Consider the following 17,149-nt stretch of genomic DNA (forward strand, 5'->3'; position numbering starts at 1 on the left):
TTGTTTCCTGCACTTGGCCAGCGCCACTCGGACCACTCGTGGTGGAGGGTACCTTCTTTTTAACCCCCGCGCCGTGACTCGAGTATCTACGACATCTCTTGAGTGGTTAACCAGCGTTGAACCCTCTTAAACTACCATGTGCACCAAGACTGCGAGAACAAAGTCCCTCCCTATGCATGTTGCGAATTAGAAATGAGAAATGAGGGGCTCGACGAATTAAAACAGAATAATGAATAAAGCAAAGGGGGGAATGCGGTAGGTCATAGAAACAGATGAAATTTTTTTTGAGTCAGAAATAGGGTGGTGAAAAAATGTCCGCCGGCTGGGATCCGAACCGACGACCTCCAGAATACCGGTATGGTGCGATAAGCACTACGCTACCGGCGGAGAGATATTCCCCTCCACTTGGTGGGTTCGGATCCCATCTGGTGGGAATCTTTTCTGGGAATTTTTTCTCCACTTTCTTTCTTTCTTTCCAAATGCTTTATCTGTTTCAATGACCTACGGCACCCTCCCCTTTGCTTTCCGAGGTTTTCTTGACTGCCAACTCTTGTTTCTGTGTTATTTTCAATGAGGACTCCCTTTCTTCCGACTCTGAAGAAAGGGAGTCCTCTCCCTGAAACGTCAGTAAACTTATTTCTATTTTCTGCGTCTTTCTCGTTTGTCTCTGTATCAACTAACCTTATATATATATATATATATATATATATTGTAAGGCGGGTTTATTGCCTTGACAGCGGAAGGAAGGAGGGGCACTCAGAAGTGGCAAACGGATCGGTGGCCCAGCCGGCAGAATGTCTCGAGCACTTCACGAGCTTCATGCCGATGACGATGCCGCTGTGGTGGCAGACCTTGTTGCCTCGTCGTCGTCTGTACAAACCAGGTGGTCAATCCCCTTGAGCGGGCATACGCCAATCACAAGGACAATGCTGACTGTTGTGGCCGCGTAGGAAATCAGTTGTTCGTTAGTGCTCGCATGGTGGCTGCGCGCCACTTGCTCGTCTTTCGCACTACAATTACCCCCACGACGAAGGGAGCCACCCTGGCGACCTAAGGGCACGTCACGACGGAAGGGTCGTAGTACGGCTTGAGGCGATGCACGTGTACCGTTTCGCGTCCGCGGCAGCGCAGGTCAGGCGACGGGGTGAGCGGCTCCACAACGTAATTAACGGAGGAGGTTCGTTCGAGTACGCGGTACGGTCCATGGAACTTGGAAAGGAGCTTGCTAGAAAGTCCAGGTGTAGTGGAGGGTACCCAAAGCCATACGAGAGAGCCGGGAGAGAAAGTCACTTGTGGGTTGTCACCGTCACGCCGATGTTTTTGGTGGAATTGGTCTTCGGAGGTAAAACTGCGAGCAAGCTGACGACACTCCTCAGCGTGGCTGCAGAGTTGAGAAACAGGCGTGTATTCGGAAGCGCCGGGTCGGTAGGGTAGAATCGTGTCGAGAGGGCAGGATGCTTCACGGCCATAGAGGAGGAAGTAGGGCGAGAACCCTGTAGTAGTCTGCGTCGCGGTGTTATACGCGTAAGTCACGAAGGGGAGAATCGCATCCCAATCGGAGTGGTCAGCAGACACACACTTGGCGAGCATATCACCAAGGGTGCGGTTAAATCTCTCCGTCAACCCATTAGTCTGGGGATGGTAGGCTGTAGTGCTGCGGTGGGTGACGTTGCATTCTTTGAGAAGAGCCTCGACCACTTCTGACAAAAAGACACGGCCCCGGTCACTGAGAAGTTCCCGTGGTGCGCCATGACGCAGGATGAAATGGTGCAAAATGAAGGTTGCAACTTCGCGCGCTGTGGCAGCCGGTAGCGCGGCAGTCTCAGCGTATCGCGTAAGGTAATCGACGGCGACAATAACCCAACGGTTGCCGGCAGCAGTCAGGGGTAGAGGGCCGTATAAGTCTATCCCTACCCGGTCGAAAGGGCGCGCGGGGCAGGGCAAAGGCTGTAACGGTGCGGTTGGTGACTGCGGCGGAGACTTGCGACGTTGGCATTCTCGGCATGATTTGATGAACTTTGTTACAAAGGAATACATTCCTCGCCAAAAGTAGCGCAGCCGCAACCGCTGGTACGTCTTAAAGACTCCTGCGTGGGCGAATTGCGCATTCGTGTGAAAATTAGCACATATTGTAGAGCGCAGGTGACGAGGGATCACCAACAACCACTTGCGGCCTTCGGGAAGGTAATTCCTGCGATACAGAAGCCCGTCACGAATGGAAAAATGCACGGCCTGACGTCGCAGTGCCCGCGAGGCACTACGTTCCGTAGGGTTCGAAATCATGTCAAAAATGGAAGATACCCAAGGGTCCTTGCGTTGCTGCCCTGCCATGTCCTCAAGTGGTTCAGATGCCTGTGTGCAATCAATGGCTGTAATCTCGGGCGCAGTAATGGATAAAGGTGAACGAGATAAAGCATCTGCGTCGCTGTGCTTGCGTCCAGACCGATATATCACTCTGATGTCATACTCCTGAAGGCAAAGAGACCAGCGTGCCAGGCGACCGGAGGGATCCTTCAGCGACGATAGCCAACAAAGGGCATGGTGGTCTGTGACCACATCAAAAGTTCGACCGTAGAGGTAAGGTCTGAACTTTGAAATAGCCCACACGATGGCCAAACACTCTTTCTCTGTGACAGAGTAATTAGATTCCGCCTTTGTGAGAGTGCGGCTCGCGTATGCGACGACGTACTCGTCGAATCCCGCCTTCCTTTGGGCAAGCACTGCTCCCAGACCTAAACCGCTTGCGTTGGTATGCAGCTCGGTGGGCGCGGAAGGGTCAAAATGACGCAAAATGGGAGGTGACGTAAGTAAGCGGCGTAGGGTTACAAAGGCTTCATCGCAAGCAGGGGACCAGGTCAACAAGTCGTGACTTCCGCTGAGCAACTTCGTCAGAGGCGCAACGACGGACGCAAAGTTGGGCACGAAGCGTCGGAAGTAGGAACAGAGTCCGACGAAACTGCGCAGGGCCTTCACGGTAGTCGGTTTCGGGAAGTCGGCAACAGCTTGGAGTTTAGCAGGGTCGGGAAGAACGCCGTCCTTTGAAACAACATGGCCCAAAATTGTCAGTTTGCGGGCAGCAAAATGACACTTTTTAACATTCAGCTGCAGCCCAGCGTCGGTAAGGCACTGCAGGACTTGTTCCAGGCGACTGAGATGGGTGTCAAAATCAGGCGCAAATACAACGATGTCCTCTAAGTAGCATAAACAGGTTTTCCACTTGAGGCCACGCAGAATGTCGTCCATCATGCGCTCAAAAGTGGCAGGCGCATTACATAACCCGAACGGCATCACGTTGAATTCGTATAACCCGTCGGGAGTAACGAACGTGGTCTTAGGCCGGTCTTCCTCTGCCATCGGCACCTGCCAGTAACCCGAGCGGAGGTCTAAGGAAGAGAAGAACTCGGCGCCTTGCAGATAATCTAATGCGTCGTCGATGCGTGGCAACGGGTAAACATCTTTCCGGGTGATCTTGTTCAGTCGTCGATAATCGACACAAAAACGAACAGACCCATCTTTCTTGCCCACAAGAACGACCGGTGAAGCCCACGGGCTGTTAGACGGCCTAATGACACCACGCTGAAGCATTTCATCAACGTGCGTTTCGATCACGGAACGTTCTTTGGCTGATACGCGGTATGGTCGCTGCCTCAAAGGTGGATGAGAGCCAGTGTCGATGCGATGTGTGACTGTCTGCGTGCGGCCCAGGGAAGTGCGCTGGCAGTCGAAGGTGGATCGGAAACGGTGAAGAAGAGTGAGCAGCTGGTTGCGCTGGACAGGGTCGAGGTTGCCGTCTACGGAGGGAACGAAAGCGGCCGAATCAGATGCACGGGGAAGAGGCGGGCTTAGCGAGCTGAGCGACAGAACGTGCGACGCATCCGGGAAGTCGTTTATGAGGCGAGTGTCAATAGCTTCGACGTGTCCAAGGGACTCGCCACGATGCACGGTTAAGGGTGAAGAGGAGGTATTGCAGATGGAGATCATGCTAGCGCCATTTTCGATTTCAAGAATGGCGTAGGGGAGAGGGGCGCCCTGTCGGCGCATGAACAGATTAGAGGGGGTAAACACAACAGTTGCGGCAGGCACCATACCACAGATTACTGGTAAGATAACGGCAGAGGCTGGAGGGATTGTGGAGTCTTCGGCGGCGCACAGCTTAAAAGTAGTGGTTACCTTGTTAATTTCAGTACCACACATCGGAAATAAGGCGACCTCGGCGCGGGCACAGTCAATAACAGCGTGGTGACGCGACAGGAAGTCCCACCCCAGGATGATGTCATGGGAACATGAGGAAAGAACGACGAACTCGACTACATACATCGCGTTTTGTACAAAGACACGGCTTGTGCAAACGGCTGAAGGCTCGACGTTATGCGCCGTAGCTGTGCGGAGACGGAAACCGGATATTGGGGTCGTCACTTTTCGTAATTTGCGGCAAAGTTTGGCGGCTATAACGGAGATGGCTGCTCCCGTGTCCACAAGGGCGTATGTAGTGATTCCATCAATAACGACTTCAATCGCATTCGTAACAGACAGGCCAGGGCTTCGGTATTTCGACGGCGCCGCAGTTCTTGCCTCCGGAACTGCGGCGATTAGTTTTCCTCCTGGGCATTCGGACGACGGCGCAGCGGCGAAATGGAACGACGACGTGGGGAGAACGACCGACGGGCATCGGGAGCTTCGCGAGGGGGCAAGCGATAGGGCGGCTCGGCAGGGGCATTGTTGGACGAACGCGGCGAAGTGTACACGTCAGCAGCAAAAACTGGTCTCCGGTAAGCGTCTCCGGGCGGCGTAACTCGACGTCGGCAATAACGCGCTACGTGACCAGGAACCCCACAGAAATAGCATATCGGCCGGTTATCGGGCGTGCGCCATGGGTTGCTGTGGAGCGGAGCCGGAGGTGTCGACAAAGCCGGAGGAAGGTAAGGCGGTGGCTGCGGGCGGCGTAAAGGCACGTAAGCGGTAGGCGGACCTTGCCGTGTCGCAACTTCAGCGTATAGCGGCGCCGCTACAGGCAACGGTTGCGGAGCAGCTGGCGTGGTCGGTAGAGCTTCAGCGACTTCTTCCCTAATAATTCGACGAAGGGGCGACGACAAGCAAGGATCTGGTACCGGAGACGATGGCAGGGATGTACAAGGCAGGAGAGAGATCTGCCGCGCCACTTCTTCACGAACAAGCTCCTTGATGCGGTTCAGTAGCGACGGATTTCCACCAACTTCCAGCTCACAGAGCGGCTCCTCACGCTCCAAAGGGCGGCGACGAGTGAGGCGACGCTGCCTGCGCAACTCGTCATAACTTTGCAACAAGCTGATGACGTCTCGGACGCTCTGAGGGTTTTTCGCCAGCAGCATCTGGAACGCGTCCTCATCTATTCCCTTGAGTATATGCTTGATGGTGTCTTGCTCAGGCATGGAAGGGTCCACGCGCCTGCAAAGGTCGACCACATCCTCGATATAGCTGGTAAAGTTCTCGCCGGCCCCTTGAGCTCGCTCTCTCAAAAGCTGCTCCGCGCGGAGCTTGCGAACCGCTGGCCGGTCAAATACCGCCGAAAAGTTCGTTTTGAATGCGTCCCAGGTTTCGCGATCAGATGGGTGGTTGAGAAACCATTTTTCGGCAAGTCCCCTCAAGGAGAAACTGACGTTATTCAGCTTCATGACATTGTCCCACTTATTGTGCGCGCTTACCCTCTCATAAGACGAGAGCCATTCTTCGACGTCCTGGTCGTCTGCGCCAGTGAACATCGCCGGCTCACGCTCACGGATCACCCCGGAGCAGATGACAGCCGACTGCGAAGGCGACGTCGTGTTTCGGGCGTTAGTAGTCATGGCTGACTCAGCGGTAGAGGGCAGGGTGCGACTCCGCAGCTCCAGGCTTGTGCGCCACTTGCAGGGTGAAGCTGAGGAGCAGGACGAGGACGGAATCCGCACACTCCACCAAAATGTAAGGCGGGTTTATTGCTTTGACAGCGGAAGGAAGGAGGGGCACTCAGAAGTGGCAAACGGATCGGTGGCCCAGCCGGCAGAATGTCTCGAGCACTTCACGAGCTTCATGCCGATGACGATGCCGCTGTGGTGGCAGACCTTGTTGCCTCGTCGTCGTCTGTACAAACCAGGTGGTCAATCCCCTTGAGCGGGCATACGCCAATCACAAGGACAATGCTGACTGTTGTGGCCGCGTAGCAAATCAGTTGTTCGTTAGTGCTCGCATGGTGGCTGCGCGCCACTTGCTCGTCTTTCGCACTACAATATATATATATATATACATATCTACATATATATATATATACATATCTACATATATATATATATATATAATGTTACGTGGCGGCAGGTGACACGGACCATGTAGCGATGAAGCGATGTATTTACATAATGCCAAAACGGCAGCGCGGCGCTCACAGCTCTTCGTCATCATTCTTGGTGGTGGGCCATGGCTCCACGGGTATTGTCCGCCACGTCCCGTGACATCACCCCGCCGGTCGAAGACGACCGTCCCGGTCGACGCCGACCCCCGTTGGCGAATGAATGCGGATGAGTGTGCGATGAGAAGTGCAGACGAATGGCTTGCCGCCACAAATGACGATGATGGTGTTGATTGATGCCTGGCCCAGCAACGGCAATGGCTTCAGCCGCGACGAAGCGCCAAAGGTCCTAAGGCCACGTCGGACGGAAGGGTGGGGGAATCCATCTTCGGCTTGTATGGGCACGGCTCATCTCGGCTTGTCGTCACTTGGGTCTTTCGGGCTGGGGACACGAGGCGGGGGACATCGTCGTGTGGTGGTCTCTGCTGGGCTGGGGCTGCCCGGCGCGGCTTCGATATCCCTGGCGGCAACGTCCATACCAATACGATGCGATGCTGGGACCAGGATGGGGATGACGAACCCGCACGCTCCACCAGTCTTGGCGTACCGGGTAAGATGGTCAACAGCTACGATGACCCAGCGGTTGCCAGCCACGGTGCAAGGGAGAGGGCCATACAGATCAATTCCGATGCGGTCGAATGGTCTCATTGGACAAGGTAACGGTTGCATGGGGCCGGACGAACGGTGAGGCGGGGATTTACGGCGCTGACAGTGTGTGCAAGAGCGAACGTACTGGTGCACAAAGCTGTACATGCCCCGCCAGTAGTAGCGGAGCCGAAGACGTCGGTAGGTCTTCAGGACACTGGCGTGGGTACGATGAGGCTCACTGTGAAAGGAACCACATATTTCTGAGCGCAAGTGGCGGGGGATGACGAGAAGCCACTTGCGCCCGTCGGAGTGATAGTTGCGTCGATACAACACGTTGTTATGAATGGCAAAGTGAGATGCTTGGCGCCTAAGTGCCCGAGACGCTGCAGTTGGGGTGGCACTGGACAGATGGTCGTAAAGGGCAGCGATCCACGGGTCTTTGCGTTGCTCGGTTGGCATGGAGTCAGCGTCAAGGGGAGCTACATAGCAGCTTGCGCTGGAAACGCTGTCAGCATCAGATGTCAAAGGAGAACGCGAAAGGGCATCAGCGTCGTTGTGCTTGCGTCCTGAGCGATATACAACACGAATATTGTAGTCCTGCAGACGGAGAGCCCACCGCGTAAGACGACCTGCTGGATCTTTTAGCGAGGACAACCAGCAAAGCGCGTGGTGATCGGTTACAACGTCGAAGGGGCGGCCATATAGGTAGGGTCTGAACTTTGAAAGGACCCAAAACGATGGCTAGACATTCTTTCTCAGTGACTGAATAGTTTGTCTCTGCTTTTGTGAGGGTGCGACTGGCGTAGGCGACTAGGCATTCATCAAATCCGCGCTTCCTCTGGGCTAGGACTGCTCCCAACCCGATGCCGCTGGCGTCAGTGTGGATTTCCGTCGGGGCCGTGGGGTCGAAATGCCTCGAGATGGGCGGAGATGTCAACAGACGGCGTAGTGTGGCAAACGCGTCGTCGCAAGCCGGTGACCACGCTGAGAGGCCATTGTCGCCACCGAGGAGCTGAGTTAGCGGAGCGCTGATGGATGCAAAGTTGCGTATGAAGCGGCGGAAATAAGAGCACAGGCCGAGGAAGCTGCGAAGAGCCTTCTGCGTGGTAGGTTTCGCGAATTCCGCCACCGCACGGAGCTTAGCTGGATCGGGAAGGATTCCATCCTTGCTAACGATGTGGCCGAGGATCATCAGCTGCCGAGCACCAAAGTGACATTTTTTTAAATTCAGTTGGAGTCCTGCTGCCGACATGCACGTCAGTATTTGGTCTAGGCGAACGAGATGCGTCGAGAAATCCCGAGAAAATACCACGACGTCGTCAAGGTAGCACAAACAAGTCTTCCACTTCAGGCCACGAAGAATGTTGTCCATCATTCTTTCGAATGTCGCGGGGGCGTTACATAGACCGAACGGCATGACGTTAAATTCGTACAAGCCGTCGGGAGTAACGAACGCCGTTTTAGGTCGATCTGCGTCCGCCATGGGGACTTGCCAATAACCTGAGCGTAAGTCGAGGGAGGAGAAAAATTCAGCTCCCTGCAAGCAGTCGAGGGCATCATCTATTCGTGGCAGAGGGTAGACATCCTTGCGAGTAATCTTGTTTAGACGTCGGTAGTCAACACAAAAGCGGATGGAGCCATCTTTCTTCTTCACAAGGACAACAGGGGAGGCCCATGGACTGTTTGATGGGCGGATAACACCGCGCTGCAGCATGTAGTCTACCTAATCGTCAATAATGTGGCGTTCAGTGGTGGACACGCGGTAGGGTCGCTGCCGTACAGGTGCGTGGGATCCGGTGTCGATGTGGTGTGTTACAGTTGACGTTCGGCCGAGGGATGTCGTTGCAGAATCGAAGGACGACTGAAATCGATGTAGTAACTGCAGAAGTTGGTCTCGTTCTTGTGGAGTGAGATTTGCGTCGATAGCATGACAGAAAACTTCCGAGGGAGGCGGCGACGTTGGACATGGAGAAGAGAGCGCGTCGATCTCAACATGCGGCAAATCGTCGGACACATCTACGAGGACGGCAGATCCTGTCGGCTCAATGGTGCCGAGACATTCACCGCGCAGCAGGGAACGGCGGCAGGAGTCGGGATTAGCGACAACGATTCTGGTGCGGCCGTCCATAACAGTCAACATGGCGAAGGGCAACGGAATAGACCGGCGATAAACGAACAGGGAGGACGGCGTAAAGAGAACGTTTCCCTCAGAGACAGCGCTGCAGGATAAACTCACGAGGACGGCAGCAGATGGTGGAATGGTGGTATCCTCGGCAACGACAAGTTTTTGAAAAGGGGAACTGGTAGCAGGAAGGTCCAGGAAGGGAGAGAATTCAACTTCAGTACGGCCGCAATTGATAACAGATCTGTTCCGTGACAGGAAATCCCAGCTCAAGATGACTTGATGTCAGCACGATGAGAGAACGATGAACTCGATGACGTACGTACAGAGTGTCCTGAATGACGACCCGTGCGGTGCATGCGCCCAAGGGATAAATGTGTTCTGCGGTAGCGGTGTGTAATGATAGTCCCGAATGTGGCGTCGTCACCTTCTTTAAATGGCGGCATAATTTTGCGTCTATAACCGAAACGGCGGCTCCAGTGTCGATGAGTGCGACCGTAGCGACAAATTCGACAGCGACATCAATTACATTAGATGGGGAAAAGTTAGGTCTTCGGCTGTTTGATGACGACGCAGTTCTTGCCTCCGGAACTGCGGCATCTAGTTTTTCGCGTCGCTGGAGGCAGGACGGCGGCGCATAGGAGACAGAAAGCGTCGCCGTGGGTACATGGAACGACGATTGTTGAAGTCGCGGTGGTCAGACGGGTCAGACTCGAGGAGAGGACGAGTGGGCGGCACATTGAAAGGCGGCGACGAACGGTAACTATTCGGGGGAATTCCTCGCGGGGGTATCATGTTGCGACGGCAGTACCGGGCCACGTGTCCCGGAATACAACACGATAAACAGATGGGACGGTTGTCGGCCGTGCGCCAGGGATTGCCAGCTTGATATCCTGAACGCGGCGATGGCCTCACAGTGGTGATGGGAGGGGCGGCCATGGGAAAGCTGACCCTGGGCCTCGCTGCGACCTCAGCATATGGTGTAGGCGTGGCGTCGTGGAAAATCCTGGGCGCAGCGACGTCGGCAAATGGTCTAGCGGTGTTATCGGCGTAGGTCAAAGGAGCGGCCACAGGAGGATGCGGGCGTACACAAGGGAGTCCTTCGGCAACCTGCTCTTGGATGACGTGACGAACAGTAGCGGCAAGTGGGGAACGCGGCGGTTCCGTGTACGGCAGCAGAGACAGCTGGCGAGCGACCTCTTCTCGCACCAATTGCTGGATGTGCTGGAGCATGGCGGGATTCTCATGGGCATCAGTGGCTAGGCTTGCCAAGGGCTCATGCATGACTTTGCGCCTCGTGAGTGACCGCTCTTTGCGCAGCTCCTCGTGAGACAGGCAATTACTGATGATGTCGCTAACCGTTTGCGGGTTTTTAGCCAGCAACATCTGAAAAGCGTCGTCGTCAATGCCTTTCAGAATGCGCTTGACTTTGTCGTGTTCAGTCATATTGCTGTTTATCCGTTTGCAGAGGTCGACAACATCTTCAATATAACTTGTGAAAGTTTCACCCGCGCGCTGTGCACGTTCGCGCAAGCGCTGTTCTGCGTGAAGCTTTCTGACTGCTGGGCGGCCAAAAGTAAACAAAAAATCAGCCTTGAAATCAGCCCATGTCTTGAAGCGATGCGCGTTGTTCCCGTACCAAAGTTCAGCGACGGCGTGCAGAGAGAAGCTCACTTTGCTTAGTTTCATAGCTTCGTTCCATTGATTATGCGTGCTCACTCGCTCGAATAATGCCAGCCAATCTTCCGCGTCATTTTCATCGGCGCCGTTGAAGCCCGGTGGATCTCGCTCACGTATGCCACCGGAGCACATCACAGTCGGCGGCGAGGGCGTAGCGCTCTGACTGCCTCCGGTGTTCATGGCTGCGGGGAGTTTGCGGCTCCGGAGTTCCAGGACTGGATCGATACCCAGCACCTCCACCACTTGTAAAGGAGATAGCCGACGCCTGGGTAGTCGCTTAGAGAGGGGTTTATTCACGGTCGAGGCGTGCACACGCAAGAGCCGAGAGCAGGGTTCTGCGAGACCAGACGCCGAGCGTTCTTCTGCTTCTTCGTCTTCTTACACCGATGCACCGCATACCCGCATAGGCGGATAGCGCTGCGTTAGTTCTACTTGCTCTGAGGGGTCCGCTCATACTCTTCGTTACAATATATATATATATATATATATATATATATATATATATATATAGGGTTTGGAAATGAGGGGCTCGTTAGGAAATACAGAAAGAAATGCCGGAAGTCTACAACGCCAAAGAAGGTATAGGGGAGTGGTTAGACTTTTTTTTTTTACCGTTATTGACGTTACATTATTATTTATTAATTACGTGAGAAAGAAAGAAAGAAAAACACGCGCCCAGAGTGGGGACCGAACCCACGCCTTTCGATTAGATCTCGAATGCCTTACCAATTCGGCTATCTGGGCGACTGTGTTCTGCTTCACTTTCTGGGGTATTTATATTTACTACAACTGTATCTGACGCTTCAGGGTGGTAGCCAGCGCCACTCAGACTACACGGCGAGAAGGGGACCTTCTTTTTCAACCCGGGGCGTGACGCGAACGTCTACAGCCTGTCATGAGCGGTTAACTGGCGGGAAACCCTCTTATGCTACCTTGGCATCAAGGCTGCCAGAACCGAGGCCCTCGCTAAGCTTTCGCACGATAATAGGGTTTGGAAATGAGGGGCTCGTTAGGAAATACAGAAAGAAATGCCGGCAGTCTACAACGCCAAAGAAGGCATAGGGGAGTGGTTAGACTTTTTTTTTACCGTTATTGACGTTACATTATTATTTATTAATTACGTGAGAAAGAAAGAAAGAAAAACACGCGCCCAGAGTGGGGACCGAACCCACGCCTTTCGATTAGATCTCGAATGCCTTACCAATTCGGCTATCTGGGCGACTGTGTTCTGCTTCACTTTCAGGGGTATTTATATTTACTACAACTGTATCTGACGCTTCAGGGTGGTAGCCAGCGCCACTCAGACTACACGGGGAGAAGGGGACCTTCTTTTTCAACCCGGGGCGTGACGCGAACGTCTACAGCCTGTCATGAGCGGTTAACTGGCGGGAAACCCTCTTATGCTACCTTGGCATCAAGGCTGCCAGAACCGAGGCCCTCGCTAAGCTTTCGCACGATAATTGGGTTTGGAAATGAGGGGCTCGTTAGGAAATACAGAAAGAAATGCCGGCAGTCTACAACGCCAAAGAAGGCATAGGGGAGTGGTTAGACTTTTTTTTTTACCGTTATTGACGTTACATTATTATTTATTAATTACGTGAGAAAGAAAGAAAGAAAAACACGCGCCCAGAGTGGGGACCGAACCCACGCCTTTCGATTAGATCTCGAATGCCTTACCAATTCGGCTATCTGGGCGACTGTGTTCTGCTTCACTTTCTGGGGTATTTATATTTACTACAACTGTATCTGACGCTTCAGGGTGGTAGCCAGCGCCACTCAGACTACACGGGGAGAAGGGGACCTTCTTTTTCAACCCGGGGCGTGACGCGAACGTCTACAGCCTGTCATGAGCGGTTAACTGGCGGGAAACCCTCTTATGCTACCTTGGCATCAAGGCTGCCAGAACCGAGGCCATCGCTAAGCTTTCGCACGATAATAGGGTTTGGAAATGAGGGGCTCGTTAGGAAATACAGAAAGAAATGCTGGCAGTCTACAACGCCAAAGAAGGCATAGGGGAGTGGTTAGACTTTTTTTTTACCGTTATTGACGTTACATTATTATTTATTAATTACGTGAGAAAGAAAGAAAGAAAAACACGCGCCCAGAGTGGGAACCGAACCCACGCCTTTCGATTAGATCTCGAATGCCTTACCAATTCGGCTATCTGGGCGACTGTGTTCTGCTTCACTTTCTGGGGTATTTATATTTACTACAACTGTATCTGACGCTTCAGGGTGGTAGCCAGCGCCACTCAGACTACACGGGGAGAAGGGGACCTTCTTTTTCAACCCGGGGCGTGACGCGAACGTCTACAGCCTGTCATGAGCGGTTAACTGGCGGGAAACCCTCTTATGCTACCTTGGCATCAAGGCTGCCAGAACCGAGGCCCTCGCTAAGCTTTCGCACGATAATAGGGTTTGGAAATGAGGGGCTCGTTAGGAAATACAGAAAGAAATGCCGGCAGTCTACAACGCCAAAGAAGGCATAGGGGAGTGGTTAGACTTTTTTTTTTACCGTTATTGACGTTACATTATTATTTATTAATTACGTGAGAAAGAAAGAAAGAAAAACACGCGCCCAGAGTGGGGACCGAACCCACGCCTTTCGATTAGATCTCGAATGCCTTACCAATTCGGCTATCTGGGCGACTGTGTTCTGCTTCACTTTCTAGGGTATTTATATTTACTACAACTGTATCTGACGCTTCAGGGTGGTAGCCAGCGCCACTCAGACTACACGGGGAGAAGGGGACCTTCTTTTTCAACCCGGGGCGTGACGCGAACGTCTACAGCATGTCATGAGCGGTTAACTGGCGGGAAACCCTCTTATGCTACCTTGGCATCAAGGCTGCCAGAACCGAGGCCCTCGCTAAGCTTTCGCACGATAATAGGGTTTGGAAATGAGGGGCTCGTTAGGAAATACAGAAAGAAATGCCGGCAGTCTACAATGCCAAAGAAGGCATAGAGGAGTGGTTAGACTTTGTTTTTTACCGTTATTGATGTTACATTATTATTTATTAATTACGTGAGAAAGAAAGAAAGAAAAACACGCGCCCAGAGTGGGGACCGAACCCACGCCTTTCGATTAGGTCTCGAATGCCTTACCAATTCGGCTATCTGGGCGACTGTGTTCTGCTTCACTTTCTGGGGTATTTATATTTACTACAACTGTATCTGACGCTTCAGGGTGGTAGCCAGCGCCACTCAGACTACACGGGGAGAAGGGGACCTTCTTTTTCAACCCGGGGCGTGACGCGAACGTCTACAGCCTGTCATGAGCGGTTAACTGGCGGGAAACCCTCTTATGCTACCTTGGCATCAAGGCTGCCAGAACCGAGGCCCTCGCTAAGCTTTCGCACGATAATAGGGTTTGGAAATGAGGGGCTCGTTAGGAAATACAGAAAGAAATGCCGGCAGTCTACAACGCCAAAGAAGGCATAGGGGAGTGGTTAGACTTTTTTTTTTACCGTTATTGACGTTACATTATTATTTATTAATTACGTGAGAAAGAAAGAAAGAAAAACACGCGCCCAGAGTGGGGACCGAACCCACGCCTTTCGATTAGATCTCGAATGCCTTACCAATTCGGCTATCTGGGCGACTGTGTTCTGCTTCACTTTCTGGGGTATTTATATTTACTACAACTGTATCTGACGCTTCAGGGTGGTAGCCAGCGTAATTAATAAATGATAATGTAACGTCAATAACGGTAAAAAAAAAAAGTCTAACCACTCCCCTATGCCTTCTTTGGCGTTGTAGACTGCCGGCATTTCTTTCTGTATTTCCTAACGAGCCCCTCATTTCCAAACCCTATTATCGTGCGAAAGCTTAGCGAGGGCCTCGGTTCTGGCAGCCTTGATGCCAAGGTAGCATAAGAGGGTTTCCCGCCAGTTAACCGCTCATGACAGGCTGTAGACGTTCGCGTCACGCCCCGGGTTGAAAAAGAAGGTCCCCTTCTCCCCGTGTAGTCTGAGTGGCGCTGGCTACCACCCTGAAGCGTCAGATACAGTTGTAGTAAATATAAATACCCCAGAAAGTGAAGCAGAACACAGTCGCCCAGATAGCCGAATTGGTAAGGCATTCGAGATCTAATCGAAAGGCGTGGGTTCGGTCCCCACTCTGGGCGCGTGTTTTTCTTTCTTTCTTTCTCACGTAATTAATAAATAATAATGTAACGTCAATAACGGTAAAAAAAAAGTCTAACCACTCCCCTATGCCTTCTTTGGCGTTGTAGACTGCCGGCATTTCTTTCTGTATTTCCTAACGAGCCCCTCATTTCCAAACCCTATTATCGTGCGAAAGCTTAGCGAGGGCCTCGGTTCTGGCAGCCTTGATGCCAAGGTAGCATAAGAGGGTTTCCCGCCAGTTAACCGCTCATGACAGGCTGTAGACGTTCGCGTCACGCCCCGGGTTGAAAAAGAAGGTCCCCTTCTCCCCGTGTAGTCTGAGTGGCGCTGGCTACCACCCTGAAGCGTCAGATACAGTTTTAGTAAATATAAATACCCCAGAAAGTGAAGCAGAACACAGTCGCCCAGATAGCCGAATTGGTAAGGCATTCGAGATCTAATCGAAAGGCGTGGGTTCGGTCCCCACTCTGGGCGCGTGTTTTTCTTTCTTTCTTTCTCACGTAATTAATAAATAATAATGTAACGTCAATAACGGTAAAAAAAAAAGTCTAACCACTCCCCTATGCCTTCTTTGGCGTTGTAGACTGCCGGCATTTCTTTCTGTATTTCCTAACGAGCCCCTCATTTCCAAACCCTATTATCGTGCGAAAGCTTAGCGAGGGCCTCGGTTCTGGCAGCCTTGATGCCAAGGTAGCATAAGAGGGTTTCCCGCCAGTTAACCGCTCATGACAGGCTGTAGACGTTCGCGTCACGCCCCGGGTTGAAAAAGAAGGTCCCCTTCTCCCCGTGTAGTCTGAGTGGCGCTGGCTACCACCCTGAAGCGTCAGATACAGTTGTAGTAAATATAAATACCCCTGAAAGTGAAGCAGAACACAGTCGCCCAGATAGCCGAATTGGTAAGGCATTCGAGATCTAATCGAAAGGCGTGGGTTCGGTCCCCACTCTGGGCGCGTGTTTTTCTTTCTTTCTTTCTCACGTAATTAATAAATAATAATGTAACGTCAATAACGGTAAAAAAAAAAAGTCTAACCACTCCCCTATGCCTTCTTTGGCGTTGTAGACTGCCGGCATTTCTTTCTGTATTTCCTAACGAGCCCCTCATTTCCAAACCCTATTATCGTGCGAAAGCTTAGCGAGGGCCTCGGTTCTGGCAGCCTTGATGCCAAGGTAGCATAAGAGGGTTTCCCGCCAGTTAACCGCTCATGACAGGCTGTAGACGTTCGCGTCACGCCCCGGGTTGAAAAAGAAGGTCCCCTTCTCCCCGTGTTGTCTGAGTGGCGCTGGCTACCACCCTGAAGCGTCAGATACAGTTGTAGTAAATATAAATACCCCAGAAAGTGAAGCAGAACACAGTCGCCCAGATAGCCGAATTGGTAAGGCATTCGAGATCTAATCGAAAGGCGTGGGTTCGGTCCCCACTCTGGGTGCGTGTTTTTCTTTCTTTCTTTCTCACGTAATTAATAAATAATAATGTAACGTCAATAACGGTAAAAAAAAAAAGTCTAACCACTCCCCTATGCCTTCTTTGGCGTTGTAGACTGCCGGCATTTCTTTCTGTATTTCCTAACGAGCCCCTCATTTCCAAACCCTATTATCGTGCGAAAGCTTAGCGATGGCCTCGGTTCTGGCAGCCTTGATGCCAAGGTAGCATAAGAGGGTTTCCCGCCAGTTAACCGCTCATGACAGGCTGTAGACGTTCGCGTCACGCCCCGGGTTGAAAAAGAAGGTCCCCTTCTCCCCGTGTAGTCTGAGTGGCGCTGGCTACCACCCTGAAGCGTCAGATACAGTTGTAGTAAATATAAATACCCCAGAAAGTGAAGCAGAACACAGTCGCCCAGATAGCCGAATTGGTAAGGCATTCGAGATCTAATCGAAAGGCGTGGGTTCGGTCCCCACTCTGGGCGCGTGTTTTTCTTTCTTTCTTTCTCACGTAATTAATAAATAATAATGTAACGTCAATAACGGTAAAAAAAAAAGTCTAACCACTCCCCTATGCCTTCTTTGGCGTTGTAGACTGCCGGCATTTCTTTCTGTATATATATATATATATATATATATAAATCTAGAGAAAGATAAACTCACAAAGCGCGCAGAAATAGTATAAGTAAAGAGTCGGATACACAGCAAGAACAATAACAAACAATGTTTACTTACGTAGCGGCAATGGGACTTGCCTTCATCAGAGTAAAGTTACATGATTATGGAGTAAAGTTACATGAATCATGTAACTTTACTCTGATGAAGGCAAGTCCCATTGCCGCTACGTAAGTAAACA

The 17,149-nt window shown here is 52.1% G+C and overlaps 1 non-coding gene and 1 pseudogene across 1 annotated transcript; both read right to left on the reverse strand.

The window, feature by feature from the left end:
• Window positions 1–17,149, reverse strand: part of LOC144166936 (uncharacterized) — a 98,948-nt pseudogene that overhangs the window by 48,401 nt on the left and 33,398 nt on the right.
• On the reverse strand, window positions 13,799–13,870 carry Trnar-ccu (transfer RNA arginine (anticodon CCU)). Its single transcript has one exon. It is a non-coding gene; the product is annotated as a tRNA-Arg (tRNA).

The sequence above is a fragment of the Haemaphysalis longicornis genome, unplaced genomic scaffold (genome assembly GCF_048455015.1).
Source record: "Haemaphysalis longicornis isolate Haplotype H1 unplaced genomic scaffold, Haemaphysalis longicornis Haplotype H1 scaffold_2, whole genome shotgun sequence".
NCBI lineage: Eukaryota > Metazoa > Arthropoda > Arachnida > Ixodida > Ixodidae > Haemaphysalis > Haemaphysalis longicornis.